Source organism: Schistocerca gregaria, chromosome 5, assembly GCF_023897955.1.
Source record: "Schistocerca gregaria isolate iqSchGreg1 chromosome 5, iqSchGreg1.2, whole genome shotgun sequence".
Taxonomy (NCBI): Eukaryota; Metazoa; Arthropoda; class Insecta; order Orthoptera; family Acrididae; genus Schistocerca; species Schistocerca gregaria.
Window position 1 is genome coordinate 605,680,231 of NC_064924.1, and position 16,963 is coordinate 605,697,193.

Consider the following 16,963-nt stretch of genomic DNA (forward strand, 5'->3'; position numbering starts at 1 on the left):
GCACTGAGCACACATTAAAACGTATGTAATTACATAACAGGGTGGACGAAGCTTGTACCACGCTACTCGATAACACAACACTTATTCTTCATCTTTATAATTACTTTATAGAAATTTAAATAATGATATAAGTGATGTCATAAAATGTTTCAAAAGTATAGAATTTATTAGCTGAACAGATGAAACTTAAAGGTTAACTTCCAAATTTGGTTGCACGCAAATCTTTAATTTTAAGTAAACTTGGAGGACATTGCTAATATTATGTCGAATTAGCATAGGAATCTTTCATACGACTTGATGAAAAGTTGTAGGATGCCATCTACCAGATTTGCTATGTATGAAGGAATAACGACGCCGATCGGTCAAAGCTTTTATACATTCTAGGCTGGCTTGCCGGGTCCAGAAACATAAAATTCTGTGGTTTTTGGGAACAGGAGGACAGTAACGAATGAAGGCCGACTGAAATGTGTCATAGAATGGTAGGTTCAAATGGTTCAAATGGCTCTGACCAATATGAGACTTAACATCTGAGGTCAGCAGTCCTCTAGAACTTACAACTACTTAAACCTAACTAACCTAAGGACATAACACGCATCCATGCCCGAGGCAGAATTCTAACATGCGACCGTAGCGGTCACGCGCTTTTGGACTAAAGTGCCTATAACCGCTCGGCCACAGCGTCCGGCTAAATGGTAGGACGAGAAGCGAGAGCTACCAGCTCCTTCTTAAAGATGGGCTGGAAAATAACGAAAAATGTGCCCTGACAAATGTCACGTTTATACAGGGTGTTACAAAAAGGTATGGCCAAACTTTCAGGAAACATTCCTCACACATATGGAAAGAAAATATGTTATATGACATGTGTCCGTAAACGCTTACTTTCCATGTTAGAGCTCATTTTATTACTTCTCTTCAAATCACATTAATCATGGAATGGAAACGCACAGCAACAGAACGTACCAGCGTGACTTCAAACACTTGGTTACAGGAAATGTTCAAAATGTCCTCCGTTAGCGAGGATACGTGCATCCTCCCTCCGTCACATGGAATCCCTGATGCGCTGATGCAGCCCTGGAGAATGACGTATTGTATCACAGCCGTCCACAATACGAGCACGAAGAGTCTCTACATTTGGTACCGTTGTTTCTTAGACAAGAGCTTTCAAATGCCCCCATAAAGGAAAGTCCAGAGGGTTGAGGTCAGGAGAGCGTGGAGGCCATGGAATTGGTCCGCCTCTACCAATCCATCGGTCACCGAATCTGTTGTTGAGAAGCGGTCTGGAAATCTGTCTCGATACAAACGTACCGCGCCACGGCTATTGCCGCGTGCTAATCCATACATCAAATGGGCATCTGCCAACTCCGCATTTGTAAACATTGCACTGACTGCAAAACCACGTTCGTGATGAACACTAACCTGTTGATGCTACGTACTGATGTGCTTGATGCTAGTACTGTAGAGCAATGAGTCGCATGTCAACACAAGCACCGAAGTCAACATTACCTTCCTTCAATTGGGCCAACTGGCGGTGAATGCAGGAAGTACAGTACATACTGACGAAACTAAAATGAGCTCTAACATGGAAATTAAGCTTTTCCGGACACATGTCTACATAATATCTTTTCTTTATTTGTGTGTGAGAAATGTTTCCTGAAAGTTTGGCCGTAAGTTTTTGTAACACTCTGTATACGGTGCAAGCGCTGTGAAAAAGTAAAAAATGTAACCCATAAGCTTTATATTGGGATATCTTAAGGTGTCTAAGAAGCTTTATTTTTTTTTCCTCATAAAAATCTGTAACAGAACAATAAGGCAATAGGGCCTAGTAGTTACGAGACCATCATAAAAGAGGCCTACCACAAAAAAAAAAAAAAAAAATTCTGCGCATATAAAGCATAGTCATTAATTTATTAAATTTAAATACCGCCATGACAAAGTACTGTTAAGCAGTTAAAATCTTATGAAAAACCAAGTTGTGTTGTTTGCAATGTTAATTTTTTTCCCAATGTTATGTTTCACCTTTCTAAAGGCATTTTTGGATTGGATGATATTGTTTATCGATGATTATATGGGTCACCGCGCATTAAGTATCCCAGCAGATGAATGACACTTATCAAAGCTATAAGAACACTTTGCAGTATCCTTAGTACGGCATGTGGCACAGTCCAATACAGACCAGAGTTTTTAAAGCTTTGACAAACGGCATTTATCTGATGAGATATTTTATGCGCGGTATCCCATGTGACCATAGCTACTAAACATCAGTCAATCCGAGGATGCCTAAATAAAGGTAAGATGCGTTGTTGAGAAATCATAAAAAAATTAACAATGCAACCAAGACTGCTTGTTACTTCATATCATACGTTCTGGTTGCTGCACCAATCCAGTTATGAAATGGAAAAATGTGTAAAATACATACTTGAACCATCATCTGTTTTTATTCTAAACCCAAATATCAACCAGATTCGGTCTTGGACCATCTTCACGGACGAGGGTTAAAATGGTTGAAGCCACCACATTGCATTAGTCATTATTTAAAATGTGTTGTACATACCATGAATGTAAATATATGACACCGGACTTTAATAGCGAACATACGAATACGAAATGACATTTAGTATTCGTATGCTTGTAATATTGAACTTCAATGAATCATCGCGAATGCCATCTAATAGATGAATGAGAGGTGCTGAAGAAATACTTAAGCCAAATGGGAGGCGTCTTAACTATTAACACCTCCCGAAAGTGAGAAAAATATATATTTTGTACAAGATGGATGTAATTCTACGGCTAATAAACTTTTAAGTCTGTTAAGGAAAAGGCTGTGATGCCACGAAACTTTTACAATACCTTCTCGAGTTTCTCTGATCTGTTAGTTTCCAGAACGATTATTGTATTTAATTGTCGCAAGTCTAACACAAGGCGAAAGCGTACGTCTTTCAGACTAAGTACCCGCAACCTGCTGTTGCAAGTTGATACGGCTGATTCCATCACTCCACCCTCTACTATTTTGTGTATATCCAGATAAACATTACGCCTGAAGATGAGTGGAGTGGAGGAGAATCTGTCGTGATTTCTGTCTAAATGATTTTGTCTGAACCTCTGCCATTCAGTGATCACCACTTGTTTCTTCTGAAGCATAAGTAGCATGGAGGTCCATTATGACCACTGAGTTTGTGATATGTGATCCTTCACCTGTGACCTGTGTCACTAGTTCATGGTTATGAGTCTTTCATCGACCTGTAACTTGTTCTAATTTTCTTTTTTCCACTTGCCCAACACTCTCCTCCACCTTGCAAATTCGTTTTCTATATTTTCCTGGTGCTCACGAATTTATTCGTCATCTCGTTGCATGTCCGTAAATTGTTCTTGGCCCTCCATTTTATCAACCCTATATGGCAATTTATTCATTCAATTGCGGTTTTCCTTCACTATTTTCCTAGTTTACTCTTACGTTCCTTTTGCTTCCTTCCTCGCTTCCTGTGGTTCTACCTTCGGTTCCCTCGTCTCTTTTGTAGTCTCCTCCACCAATCTTCTAATTTCCCTTGACTCTCCCTTAAGTTATTTCCTTGTTTCTCGTGCTTCTTTCCACACTTATTGCGCTTGCTTATACACTTTCAGCAAAAATTCTAAGATTCAATTTTTTCGTCTCCTGTTTCAGTTCGTCTAACCTAAACTGGGACTGAGGTGCTCCAACTCAATTAAGTATGTCTTCACATCGGCGTGTCTGGCCTATTGATTTCCTCTGCCTCATAATTTGTAGCTGTAAAGACTGCTTCGACGTGTTCTGAAGCGACCCTGTGTTATTCCTCCCTTGCTCCTCTTGCCAAATTTGATTCCATATTGTCTGTTGGTATTATTCCACTATCACTTACTTGCACACTTGACTGTTTTTATGGCGAAGCTTAACTGTTCTTCTTCCCTTGCACCTCCTAAACTGTATTGGTTAGGTTCCATGTTATCTGTCCGCTTATTTTTATCCAGCACATTCTACATTAAGAATCAGTGCTGGATTAAATGTTCAGAATGGATTAAAATAACGCTACAGAAGATTTTGGTCTTAGCAGTGGGCCGGCCGGTGTGGCGGAGCGGTTCTAGGCGCTTCAGTCTGGGAACTTGCGAGCGCTACGGTCGCAGGTTCGAATCCTGCCTCGGGCATGGACGTGTGTGATGTCCTTAGGTTAGTTATGTTTAAGTTGTTCTAAGTTCTAGGGGACTAATGACCTCAGAGGTTGAGTCCCATAGTGTTCAGAGCCATTTGAACCATCCTAGCAGTGGAACTTAAGCTGACATATTCACAAGTTATCACTCAGTAGCACCGATCATTACAGAGCATTTGGAAACTAAAAATTAAAGCAAGATTTGAGTTTACTCTGAACAAATCAAAAAGTCTAAGTACAAGCATAACAGGATATCACGTGATGCAAACTAAAACATTGATTTCGATGTAATGGGTATAAATCAAATAACGGTTGGTTAAGTTAGTTTGCTACACATCATTTCACTTTCCTAATTAATTTACTGAAACCTGTCTACACATTAGTAACAATGATTGCGTCGCTTAAAAGAGAAACTGAAGTTAAACATACAAATGTGAATGTTTCGTCCTAACGTGATAGTGATGTAAGATACTCTCACCAAGCACGTTGATTTGACGTAAGCAAACCGCTAATGACATGGCTACCTGCCGTGCACACCTGGAGTAACTCTAATGAGAACTCTCCATCACAGTGAGAGTTGCTTTCAAAGTCTACTGTCCCGGTTGAGAGCAAAGCGAAATTTCTCAACTGTCTCACATCAGCTCAAATTCGCGAGTCTCCCTTCTTTAGAAGTGAGAACAAAGATCTTCTGCGTTTCGTGCTTAGGGAATTTCATCTAGCACTCCTTAAATAGTAACATTTCTTCTACCAATGGCGTAATATGTTTGTTGTTAGAAATCTCCCACCAGCAGTCAGCAAAAACGTGAAATTTAGTAACTTTGTTTTCCGCGTATCTATTCTTGAAATAATCAACTCAAACACTGTGTCAAACCTACGTCACAGTTTAACCACAAACCTGTGATCCTTTTACCAGCTGGTACGGTTTTCTGTAGCCGTAGGAAAATTATTAATTTCCTGGTGGCAGCCTACCAACCACATGCCAAGTTACAGTTCTTTAAATTACCTTTCAGTGTATTTTAGGGCAGCTAAAGGATGTCTGCCTTACAGAACGTTTCCCAAACACGTCCGACTGGCGCCCCCTGATATGCGGAATTCCTCGCTGCAGGAGTAAATCTCTCAGGGCACCTGCCTCTAACAGGACACAGCGCATAACAAAAATCATCTCCCATCTATGATATGTTAATTTTATCTATATTTTACAGCTTTGACCTTGACTGTATTCAAGTACGAAGAAAACGCCTTCAGTCACAAATTTTTTCGTGCTATTAAATTACACGATGCGTTTCGGGTTATGTTGTCCAGTAGCAGGTCCAATCGGCTAATACATAATTTTAATTTCCTCTTGAGTAAGGTGAAATGCATGTTCCAAAAGAACAAGGAAGAAAATTTGTAACCTTCTGATATCAGCGTACGTTGGTTTATTGATTCCGTCATCGCACATCACATTATAAAAGTTTGTTTTTAAAATGTGTAAACAAATGTGTGTGTGTGTGTGTGAAATGTATAAACAAATGTCTACCTTGAGTCATGTATACCTTACGACAGTCTGTTTAAACTAACGTATGCCGACCGCAAGAGGTTAAAGATGATCTTCCTTGTTTGTTCGGAGCATGTACTTTACTTAACTCAATAGCAGAAGTAAATTGTTGTGTCTAGGAATCCTGCATACTCGGTTCCCTAGTCAAATAATCAAACTACTCGTATTAATGAGTTTTATTACAAACAATACAATACTTAACTGTGTGGCAGCGAAGGGCGACATACAAAATAAGGAGTCTTCTTCAGAACAAACACAAGTCTGTGATACGTAAAGAGTACTAATGATAGAAGCTATGATTCGTTAGCTAACGAAGTGGCCAACCTTGAAGCTGCTATCGAAGTGGGCTACCGCCAGTTGGACAATGCGCTAAGTCTTAGTCACCAATGCTTTCGCTTTGTCGTCCGGGAGGGAGGTCTGTCAGCGTGCGATTGGCTGACCTCTTATCACAGCCGTCTCTTCTCTGTCGTTCCCGACTGGTGTGCCGGCACTAACTTTACGCCGTAACATTCTTCTCCCACCCCAACCCCCCCCCCCCCCTCCGCCCCCCAAAACGACGGACCATTGTCGTATATGGCGCACAACAGAAGGGGGGAGGTAGGAGCGTGGACGCTGTCGCTGCAGACTTCCGGTCGTACCCGCCATCCGGCCTTCGCTCTGGTGGAAACGTCCCCCGTAAAACGTCCAGAAGGGCACGCGACCACCTCCTGAGGCCCATACAAAGCAGTAGAAGGCGTCGGCAGCTGCGGCGTGGGCGGGTCCAGCTCCATCGGTAGGACGAGAGGACACGGAAGAGGCGAAGGCTCCGTCTCCATGGGGTAGTCCCGCGGTGCCATGACGACACTCTCGGACGGCTGCTGTGGCCGCACTGTCCTCGGAATCAGTAAATCAGGGTGAAGAGATACTGAAGGATCGCCGTGCACTTGACAGTGGCGAATTTGATTGTCATGTCGGTGCTGCAGTCCGTCTGAGCTTGAAATGAGATATATGCATGCGACAAGTCGACGAAGGATCTCGCCTCGCACTCACCGTCAGCTTCCGCTAAAAACCCTGTAAAACACAATATAATGTGGCGCGAAGAGGTACATGTGGCCTTCCATCGTCGCCGGATGCTAAGGAGGGTGGAGCAGCTGGAGCAATGTCCGATGGCTCCGGCCGTGAAACATTTCCGGCAGCTACGGCCCATCTCGTGAACGCGAACGATAGGAGGCGAGAAACAGTTGCAATTCTTGATCCCTGGTGCGCGCGGTGCGATGTTTGGCCATCTGTTGCTCGCAGGTAGTCACAAACGTTACGCTATGTCGTTTGAATGTGGATGTAACGGGGCACTAGGTAGATGTGGCATGCAATTGGATTCACAGAATGTTTCAAATTCATTTGATGTGAATTGAGGGACGTTGTCCGACACTTTGACTTCGGGCAACCTTCGAGACAAAAAATAGAGGACAACGCCTGAACTACGCTACGTGACGTTTTCGAGTTCATTGGCACAGAAAAAGGAAACTAGCTATAAGAGTCTACTACAATCAACCAACGAATGTTCCAAAAAGGTCCCACAAAGTCTATATGCAAACGTTGCTGTGGCGATTGTGACTTAGGCCAAGCAAAGAATTTGTGTCGCACCAGACTGATCTGTCGCACATGCGTGACACTGTGACATCATCTTTTCTATTTGGGTGTCCATAGCCTGCCAAGTACAGTGTCAACGCGCTAACTGATTCGTACGAAAAATTCCACAGTATCTTTGGTGAAGTGTAGGAAAATAGGAATGCGGGTAAGCTACTACAAACAGCATAGTGAACACATTATTGTGGCCAAGATATATACAAAGACCACACCTACTACAGTAGTACAAGTTTATATGACAACTAGCTCTGTAGATTGCGAAGAAATTGAAGAGATGTATGATGAAATAAAAGAAATTATTCAGATAGTGAAGGGAGACGAAAATTAAATAGTCATGGGTGACTGGAATTCGAGTGTAGGAAAAGGGAGAGAAGGAAACATTGTAGGTGAGTATGGATTGCGGCTAAGAAATGAAAGAGGAAGCCATCTGGTAGAATTTTGCACAGAGCATAACTTAATCATAGCTAACACTTGGTTTAAGAATCATAAAAGAAGGCTGTATACCTGGAAGAATCCTGGAGATACTAAAAGCTATCAGACAGATTATATAATGGTAAGACAGAGATTTAGGAACCAGGTTTTAAATTGTAAAACATTTCCAGAGTCAGATGTGGACTCTAACCACAATCTATTGGTTATGACCTGTAGACTAAAACTGAAGAAACAGCAAAAAGGTGGGAATTTAAGGAGATGGGGCCTGAATAAACTGAAAGAACCAGATATTGTATAGAGTTTCAGGGAGAGCGTAAGGGAACAATTGACAAGAACGGGGGAAATAAATACAGTAGAAAAAGAATGGGTAGCTTTGAGGGATGAAGTAGTGAAGGCAGCAGAGGATCAAGTAGGTAAAAAGACGAGGGCTAGTAGAAATCCTTCGATAACAGAAAAAATATTGAATTTAATTGATGAAAGGAGAAAATATAAAAATGCAGTAAATGAAGCAGGCAAAAAAGAATACAACATCTCAAAAATGAGATCGACAGGAACTGCAGAAGGGCTAAGCAGGGATGGCTAGGGGACAAATGTAAGGATGTAGAGGCTTATCTCATTAGGGGTAAGATAGATACTGCCTACAGGAAAATTAAAGATACCTTTGGAGATAAGAGAACCACTTGCATGAGTATCAACCCAGTTCTAAGCAAAGAAGGGAAAGCAGAAATGTGGAAGGAGTATATAGATGGTCTATATAAGGGCGATGTATTTGAGGACAATATTATGGAAATGGAAGAGGATGTAGATGAAGACGAAATGGGAGATACAATACTGTGTGAAGAGTTTGACAGAGCACTGAAAGACCTGAGTCGAAAGAAGGCCCCGGGAGTAGACAACATTCCATTGGAACTACTGACGGCCTTGGAAGAGCCAGTCCTGACAAAACTCTACCATCTGGTGAGCAAGATGAATGAAACAGGCGACATACCCTCAGACTTTAAGAAGAATATAATCATTCCAATCCCAAAGAAAGCAGGTGTTGACAGATGTGAAAATTACCGAACAATCAGTTTAATAAGCCACACCTGCAAAATACTAACACGAATTCTTTACAGACGAATGGAAAAACTAGTAGAAGCCGACCTCGGGGATGATCAGTTTGGATTCCGTAGAAATACTGCAACACATGAGGCAATACTAACCTTACGACTTATCTTAGAAGCTAGATTAAGGAAAAACAAACCTACGTTTCTAACATTTGTAGACTTAGAGAAAGCTTTTGACAATGTTGACTGGACTACCCTATTTCAAATTCTAAAAGTGGCAGGGGTAAAATACAGGGAGTGAAAGGCTATTTACAATTTGTACAGAAACCAGATGGCAGTTATAAGAGTCGAGGGGTATGAAAGGGAAGCAGTGGTGGGGAAGGGAGTGAGACAGGGTTGTAGTCTCTCCCCATTGTTATTCAATCTGTATATTGAGCAAGCAGTAAAGGAAACAAAAGAAAATTCGGAGTAGGTATTAAAATCAATGGAGAAGAAATAAAAACTTTGAGGTTCGCCGATGACATAGTAATTCTGTCAGATACAGCAAAGGACTTGGAAGAGCAGTTGAATGGAATGGACAGTGCCTTGAAAGGAGGATATAAGATGAACATCAACAAAAGCAAATCGAGGATAATGGAATGTAGTCGAATGAAGTCGGGTGATGCTGAGGGAATTATATTATGAAATGAGACACTTAAAGTTGTAAAGGAGTTTTGCTATTTGGGGAGCAAAATAACAGATGATGTTCGAAATAGAGAGGATATAAAATGTAGACTGGCAATGGCAAGGAAAGTGTTTCTGAAGAAGAGAAATTTGTTAACAAAGAGTATAGATTTAAGTGTCAGGAAGTCATTTCTGAAAGTATTTGTATGGAGTGTTGCCTTGTATGGAAGTGAAACATGGACGATAAATAATTTGGACAAGAAGAGAATAGAATCTTTCGAAATCTGGTGTTACAGAAGAATGCTGAAGATTAGATGGGTAGATCACATACCTAATGAGGAAGTATTAAATAGGATTGGGGAGAAGAGAAATTTGTGGCACAACCTGACCAGAAGAAGGGATTGGTTGGTAGGACATGTTCTGAGGCATCAAGGGATCACTAATTTAATATTGGAGGGCAGCGTGGAGGGTAAAAATCGTAGAGGGAGACCAAGAGATGAATACACTAAGCAGATGTAGGTTGCAGTAGGTACTGGGAGATGAAGAAGCATGCACAGGATAGAGTAGCGTGGAGAGCTGCATCAAACCAGTCTCAGGACTGAATTCCGCAACAACAACAGCTTTGGTGAAGTAACTCCAAGACTTCTTTTTGCAAAGTTTTATGAATCAACACACGTGACTGTTCATTGTCATTTTGAACAGGAATCACACCATTCTGTATAGCGAGGCCAAGCCGACGTGCAAAGTATCGGCGCATTACGAAGTTGTATATTCTGTACAGCGAGTGAGGCCAATATGTGCGAATGTATTTTAGCAAAACGTTCAAATCCGAATTAACTTCCGTGGCCTGTGCACTTTTCCTATAGTTCAGAGGAAAGGACTGAAGCAATTCATAATCGTGAGCATCGATTTAACAACAAGATCCGGCATGTTGAGCTGTCGGACGCTACACAATCTCGTATTGTTATTGAGACAGCAAAAAAGCCCCCCTTTGCAATTTTTGGGAAGTTCGTACAGGAACTGGCTTGCTCGGCTGAAACGAGGATTGCAATGGCTTGTGATCCATTACTAAGTAGAATTTTCTGTCGTACGAATATTGATGGAATTCGGTGACACCATACCTATTTGTGAATAGTTACACTGAGCTTTGGACAACACTTTTGATGCGAAAGCATTAGGCCTATCTTTATCGACAAATCTGTGCGAAAGCACTGTACCAAATCCATAAGATATTGCAACACAAATGGTTCGTCAGCATCGATCACTGAGCAATGTATCTAAGTTTTTGAAAAGCTTCTAGACACTCATCTGTCCAAACAAAGGGGACGTTCTTGCAACACAAACAATGCAATGGAGCTGCGATTTGTGCAGCAGTCGGTATGAACAGAATATAAAAGTTAATTTTCCCTAAGACGGACTGCAATTCTGTCACCTTGCGAGTAACTGGCAGGTCACGCATGGCTAACAAATGTGACTAAAGAGGATGTACACCTTGACTGTTTATGACATGATCATGATACTGCAACTCAGGTTTTAAAAAATCACACTTGTCCAGTCTATACTTAAGTCCTGCGTCAGATAACACAAGAAACAAAGCTAGTAAATTTGCAATGTGTTCTTCAGGTGTACGATCCGCTACGACAATATCGTTCAAACAGTTGGAAGAGTTTGGTACTTGAGCGTTCAGCTGTTCCAAATAGAGTGGGAAAATGGCGGGTGCGAAAGCACTTCCAAAAGGCAAACGCAAATATTTAAACAAGCCCAAATGAGTGTTCACAACACACACGGTTCGACATTCTTCATCTAGTGGTATTTTAAGATATGCGTCTCGCAAATCAATTTTTGAAAAATAACGACGAGTACCTAAACTGTCCATGAGATCTTCTGGGTGTGGCAATGGATAAGTATCAATTACAGTTTGCAGTTGACTGTAGACTTAGCCGGCCGATGTGACCGAGCGGCTCTAGGTGTTTCAGTATGGAACCGCGCGACCGCTACGGTCGCAATTTCGAATCCTGTCTCGGGCATGGATGTGTGTGATGTGCTTAGGTTAGTTAGGCGTACGTAGTTCTAAGTTCTAGTGGACTTATGACTTCAGCTGTTAAGTCCCATAGTGCTCAGAGCCATTTGACTGTAGACATAAAGTCAACACAGAGGCGAATGCGACCTGAAGGTTAGGGGAGCAAAACCAGTGGAATTGCCCATTGACTAGCTTGTATGGACGCAATAGCTACTCTAACTAGCAGTTCTTTAAATTCAGCAGCCACTTTGTCCCATAATGCAATGGCCTGGCAAAATTTCGGCAGAGCAGTGTCTTTCATAGTAACATGTACAACCAAATTGTTAGCCTTGCCTGAACCTTCAGGAAAGAGTTCAGGGAATTCTTTCAGCAAGCTAGTCTTTGGCACTGAATGCAGTCACTGAAAACATATTCTCCTCAATTTGAAAGCCAAAAAAACGAAATGAATCAGGGCCAAATATGTTTTCACAATCACCTGATTTTAACACAGTGAAAGTCACAGTTTGCATATGCAAGCGATACATGGCAGGCAAAGTATACTTTCCAACAACGGGCATGTCTTGTCCATTATAAGTCGTCAGGTGCGTGCTAGTTTTAGACAGGTGTTGGGAGCCAAACAGTTCATATTTTTACGATTTAGCAATGTAACAGAGGCACATGTGTACCACTGAAATTTCACACTTTTCCACTAAGATTCAAATGAACAAAAAGTTTGTTGGACTGGCATTGCTCTGAAGGAGATGTTTGCTTGCTAGTTTTACTTATGCCTGCAGCAGGCTTTGAATACACTGCTTTGATTACATGTACCTCGTGTCTAAATTTTGCAAGTGTCAGAATTCTTATGTTTGTCCCATTGCAAACATACGGATTGTACGTAACCTTTCTAGCCGCAAGTGTAACACTGTGCTTGTCTGGACAGGCAATCGTGGCATTTGTGCCGTGTATAGCACAAAGGGCATGACTTAATTCTATGCACTGATGTAGCCGCCTATTAAGAGAACTGTTTAGGGCGTATATGATGTAGCGCACTCGTGCTGTTGCTGCCTACTGGGATGGTTAACAGCCAGGGAGAACTGAACACCAAAAATTAGTGACTATTCAAATTTATCAGCTGCTATGGCACATGAATAATAGTGATCTAGAATTTGCACTACATGATGAAACGATGGATGTGACTGTTTCAAAATCTGTTCTCTGCATTTGACATCAGTTTGATGGTTTACTGATCCCAGAAAATTTAATGGTAGACCAAATAAAGTTCTAAAAGCAGTGTTCAGGACTCCAAGATCATGGCATCACCGTAAATACAGTGAACTTGTGTTTACAGACAGTAAAAGCTAATTTTTTAAGTCCCGAAATCATGGCAGAATAACTAGAAAAATAACTAGAAAAAATGCACTTTGCTAGAGGCTCATAGTAGCAACATAAGTTTCAGGCATTAAAAACAGCATTATTGACACTGTCTGTACTTTAACACCATGATCTGTTATTTTTTTGTGTCTGTATACAAATATGTCTCAGGCAATTGGGGAGAATGAAATTCTTGTGCACAAAACTATAGGGTTCGACAGTCGAGTCTTAAATAAACATCAAAGGAATTGCTCTGTGACAAAAAAAAATGTGCTGGCTGTGCAATGGTCCTTCCAGTTATTCTAGTACTTCTTGTTTCGGTGAAAGACTAGAATATATACGGCCGACTCGGCACTAGAATTCTTCTTGACTACTATACTGAATCACAGAAGGTTAGCAAGAAGCGTTTTGCGGTTACAAGATTTTGATCTGACGATCTCTTTTATATCGAGCTGTTATGTTGTTTCATTCAACAGTTAGTTTAATGGAAGATGTAAACAATAATGTGGAAGAAAACCATTCTTTCCTGCCTATCTTCTAAAGCTAGCATTAAAAATTACATGACCTCTTCCAGAGAAGATGTTGGTAAACAACTACAACAACAACTACTACTACTACTACTACTAGGGTCTAATGCTCCTGGAGCTAAAGAATGAATGGAAGTATAAGGACTGGATAGACATTAGGCAGTAGTACCTAGTAAGGAATGGGGATTTTTTTCTGCTGGAGAAAAGATAATCATTCACTGGGGCTTCTATGCATACCGGAAGAGATGATTAATGTTGTCGTATGATATACGCATTCAGCTACCTACATTTATGGTCAAAGAAGTGATTTCTCCGTTTAATCAGCCTGTCACTTCAGCAACACGGAGAGGAGAGTGAGAAATGTCTTATCAATCTGCAAGGCGAAACCTTTCTCAGATGCGACTCAAACACGATTAAGCCCGATCGTGCCGAAAAAATTAAAACAACTTCCAACAAACAAATTTAATGGGTCCCCTCAGGAGATCACGATGGCACTTCTGTTATCAGCGGTGACAGTGCTCAAGGAATTGTAGAAGGACGTCCTGATACAAGTAAGACACATGGCGAGAGTAAATTTCGATAATAGTTCACAGTTCAGGTCTTGGCTATGGTAGGCAACATTGGAGAGACACAGAATTAAAGCTATTTACATTTCAGCTTACCGTTCCTCCTCAAACTCTGAAGGTCATATAATGAAGGACGTAGGTAAACATTGCAGACTATACTATGGTGAACAACATACTTTTGTGAAATCTTTTCAACAGATTTGAGATTTTCAAAACTTGATGAATGAACTTTCACATAGTACCATGATGTTTCCACTCATCATTGTGCTAAGGAATGCTTAGCCACGGGATCGGTTGAGAGAAATGATCTACCGCCTTGGATGAGACAGCAGCATGAAAGAAAAGTCGATTAAATGTTGCGTAACAGAACGAGAAAATAACGGGCCATGATCAACCACGAGATCCGTTGAGAGAAATGATCTACCGCCTTGGCTGAGACAGCAGCATGAAAGAAGAGTAGATTACATGTTGCGTAACAGAACGAGAAAATAACGAGCCAATAAGAATGTGAGAATAAGACCGTGTGATGTGGGCCCTAACGTTCTCTCAAATGTTTGTTTGCAACAAACACGAGAAATCTTGCCATACGTTTTTTCGCCATGTATAATGGGTCTACATGAATCCAAAGGATTGCACATGATAATGTGGTAGATTTAGAGATGATAAAGTCTGAGAAATCTGTTGATGTACATCAAATCTGTCATTACAAACCTTTCACGAAATAACACAAAAGAATGGCGGACAAGCAGAAGACGTAAATTTGTTTATAAAAGATTGTATTTCCTACCATGTTGTATATAAATTTAAGTTTACTACATTTGGTGTACAATTAGATAATCTGTAACTTTCTTAGTGTGGTTCTAATGTGTGTGATAGTGATTGAAATAGATATGAATAAGATTAAGTAAAAGTACCATCTAAGCAAATGATTAAAATTGTTAAGAGAAATAGTTAAGAGAAGAAGAAGGTACACAAACTTGTTGCAATGAAAGGAGCATGTAAGGTGTGGGCAATGTAATGGTAATTAGGTTTTCTAGTCTTATGAGGTACAGAAACGATGGCCAAGTATGTAGGAAGTGTAAGGCACACATCTTTGAGGATGACAATGTCAATTTCAATGAAATTAATGGAACATTAATTTGAACACGGGCATTGCAATAGCATATGATAATTTTGTTGCATGTAGAGATTCAACGAATGTGATATAAAAAAGAGGAGGATGAGAAAATGAGCAGGATGGCTATAGACACAAAATGCTTATGTCAGGAGAAGTAACTGAATGACAGTCAACATTAATAAAAGAGAGTAAATGAGAATAAAAGAGTAGACGAATCCATATGTACATAAAAACTGGAAAACAATGTGAGGACATCGAATTAAGTAATGAATTTTTGTCCTGCATGTCTAAGTGTTAATTTGTGTTGCAGTTTTGTATGAGACACTGCTCACAGGAGGGGAGAAGGATTCAGTTGGTATTGTAGAGGCAGAAGATCAGTGACGAGAGGAATAAAGAAATAAAAGATAACAAGCTAATACTGCGAACAAATTTTCCCCTGTTGCTTCTACATTTACATCTACATCTACATGGATACTCTGCAAATCACATTTAAGTGCGTGAGAGATGATTCACCGAACCACCTTCACAATTCGCTATTATTCCAATCTCTCACAGTGCGCGGAAAGAACGAACACCTATATCTTTCCGTACGAGCTCTGATTTCCCTTATTTTATCGTGGTGATCGTTTTTCCTAATGTAGGCCGCTGCCAACAAAATATTTTAGCATTCAGAGGAAAACGTTGGTGATTGGGATTTCGTGAGAAGATTCCGTCGCAACGACAAACGTCTTTCCTTTAATGATGTCCAGCCCAAATCCTGTATCATTTCTGTGACATTCTCTCCCATTTTTCGCGATAATACAAAACGTGCTGTCCTTCTTTGAACTTTTTAGGTGTGCTCCGTCCATCCTACGTTGTAAGGATCCCAAAGCGCGCAGCAGTATTCTAAAAGAGGATGGACAAGCGTACTGAAGGCAGTCTTCTTAGTAGATCTGTTACATTTTGTAAGTGTCCTGCCAATAAAACGCAGCCTTTGGTTAGCCTTCCCCACAACATTTTGTTCTTTAAACGAATGAATGCTCAGTTAATTTGGGGAAGCTTTTTCCTTTTCTAGTAAAAGTTTTTGAGCATGTTTCTTAATAGAAAACTTGCTGTAATTAAATGATTGCAATATCAAGTAATAGCCTTTAGCAGCATATCCAGCTTTAAATGTGACTGAATCAGACGGTTTCGCTTTCGATGAATGTGTTTTGATAATAGTATATTTTTTCTTGTTTTTTCCTTACTAAAGTTACCCATATGTCTCCTGCCGTAATTTCTGACAGTGGCATGTTGGATCATCAAAATAAATATGATGACTGGAAGTACGAGGGATGCTCAGAAAGTAATGCACAACATTTTTTCTCAGCCTAAAACAATGCTACGATTGCGGAACGTTAGGTATGTATTATTTGAAGTCTCCTAAGTGAGCGCGCCAAGGTTCCGTCACTTCCGACAGATAGCGTAGCTGCAGGACAGTATTAAATTGGCGTCTGTACGTGATGCATGTTACAAGCAACGTTCGGTCAATGAATTTCTCACTGCAGGGAAAGAAACTGTGGGGAATATCCACAAACGCTTGTGCAAAGCCTGTGGAACATCTGCTGTTGACATAAGTACAGTTAATCGCTGGGTACGGAGGGTGAGGTCATCAGAAGGCGATTTGGCTGAGCTCCACGATTTGCAGCGGTCGGGGAACAATACACGGCTGTCTCACCTGAGATGTTGCAGAAAGCTGATGTGATTCGCGAGGACAGGCGTGTTACGAGTCGGCAGTTGGCGCAGCATCTGTTAATCAGAAAGGAAGTTCACACAGTGAAGCACTGGTTCTTCCACCAGGACAAGGATTGGTACCGACAGGGCATACACGCTGTTGTTTCACTCTGGAACAAGGCCATAGATCCGAATGGGGATTGTGTGAAAATCTAGGGTGTGTAGATAAA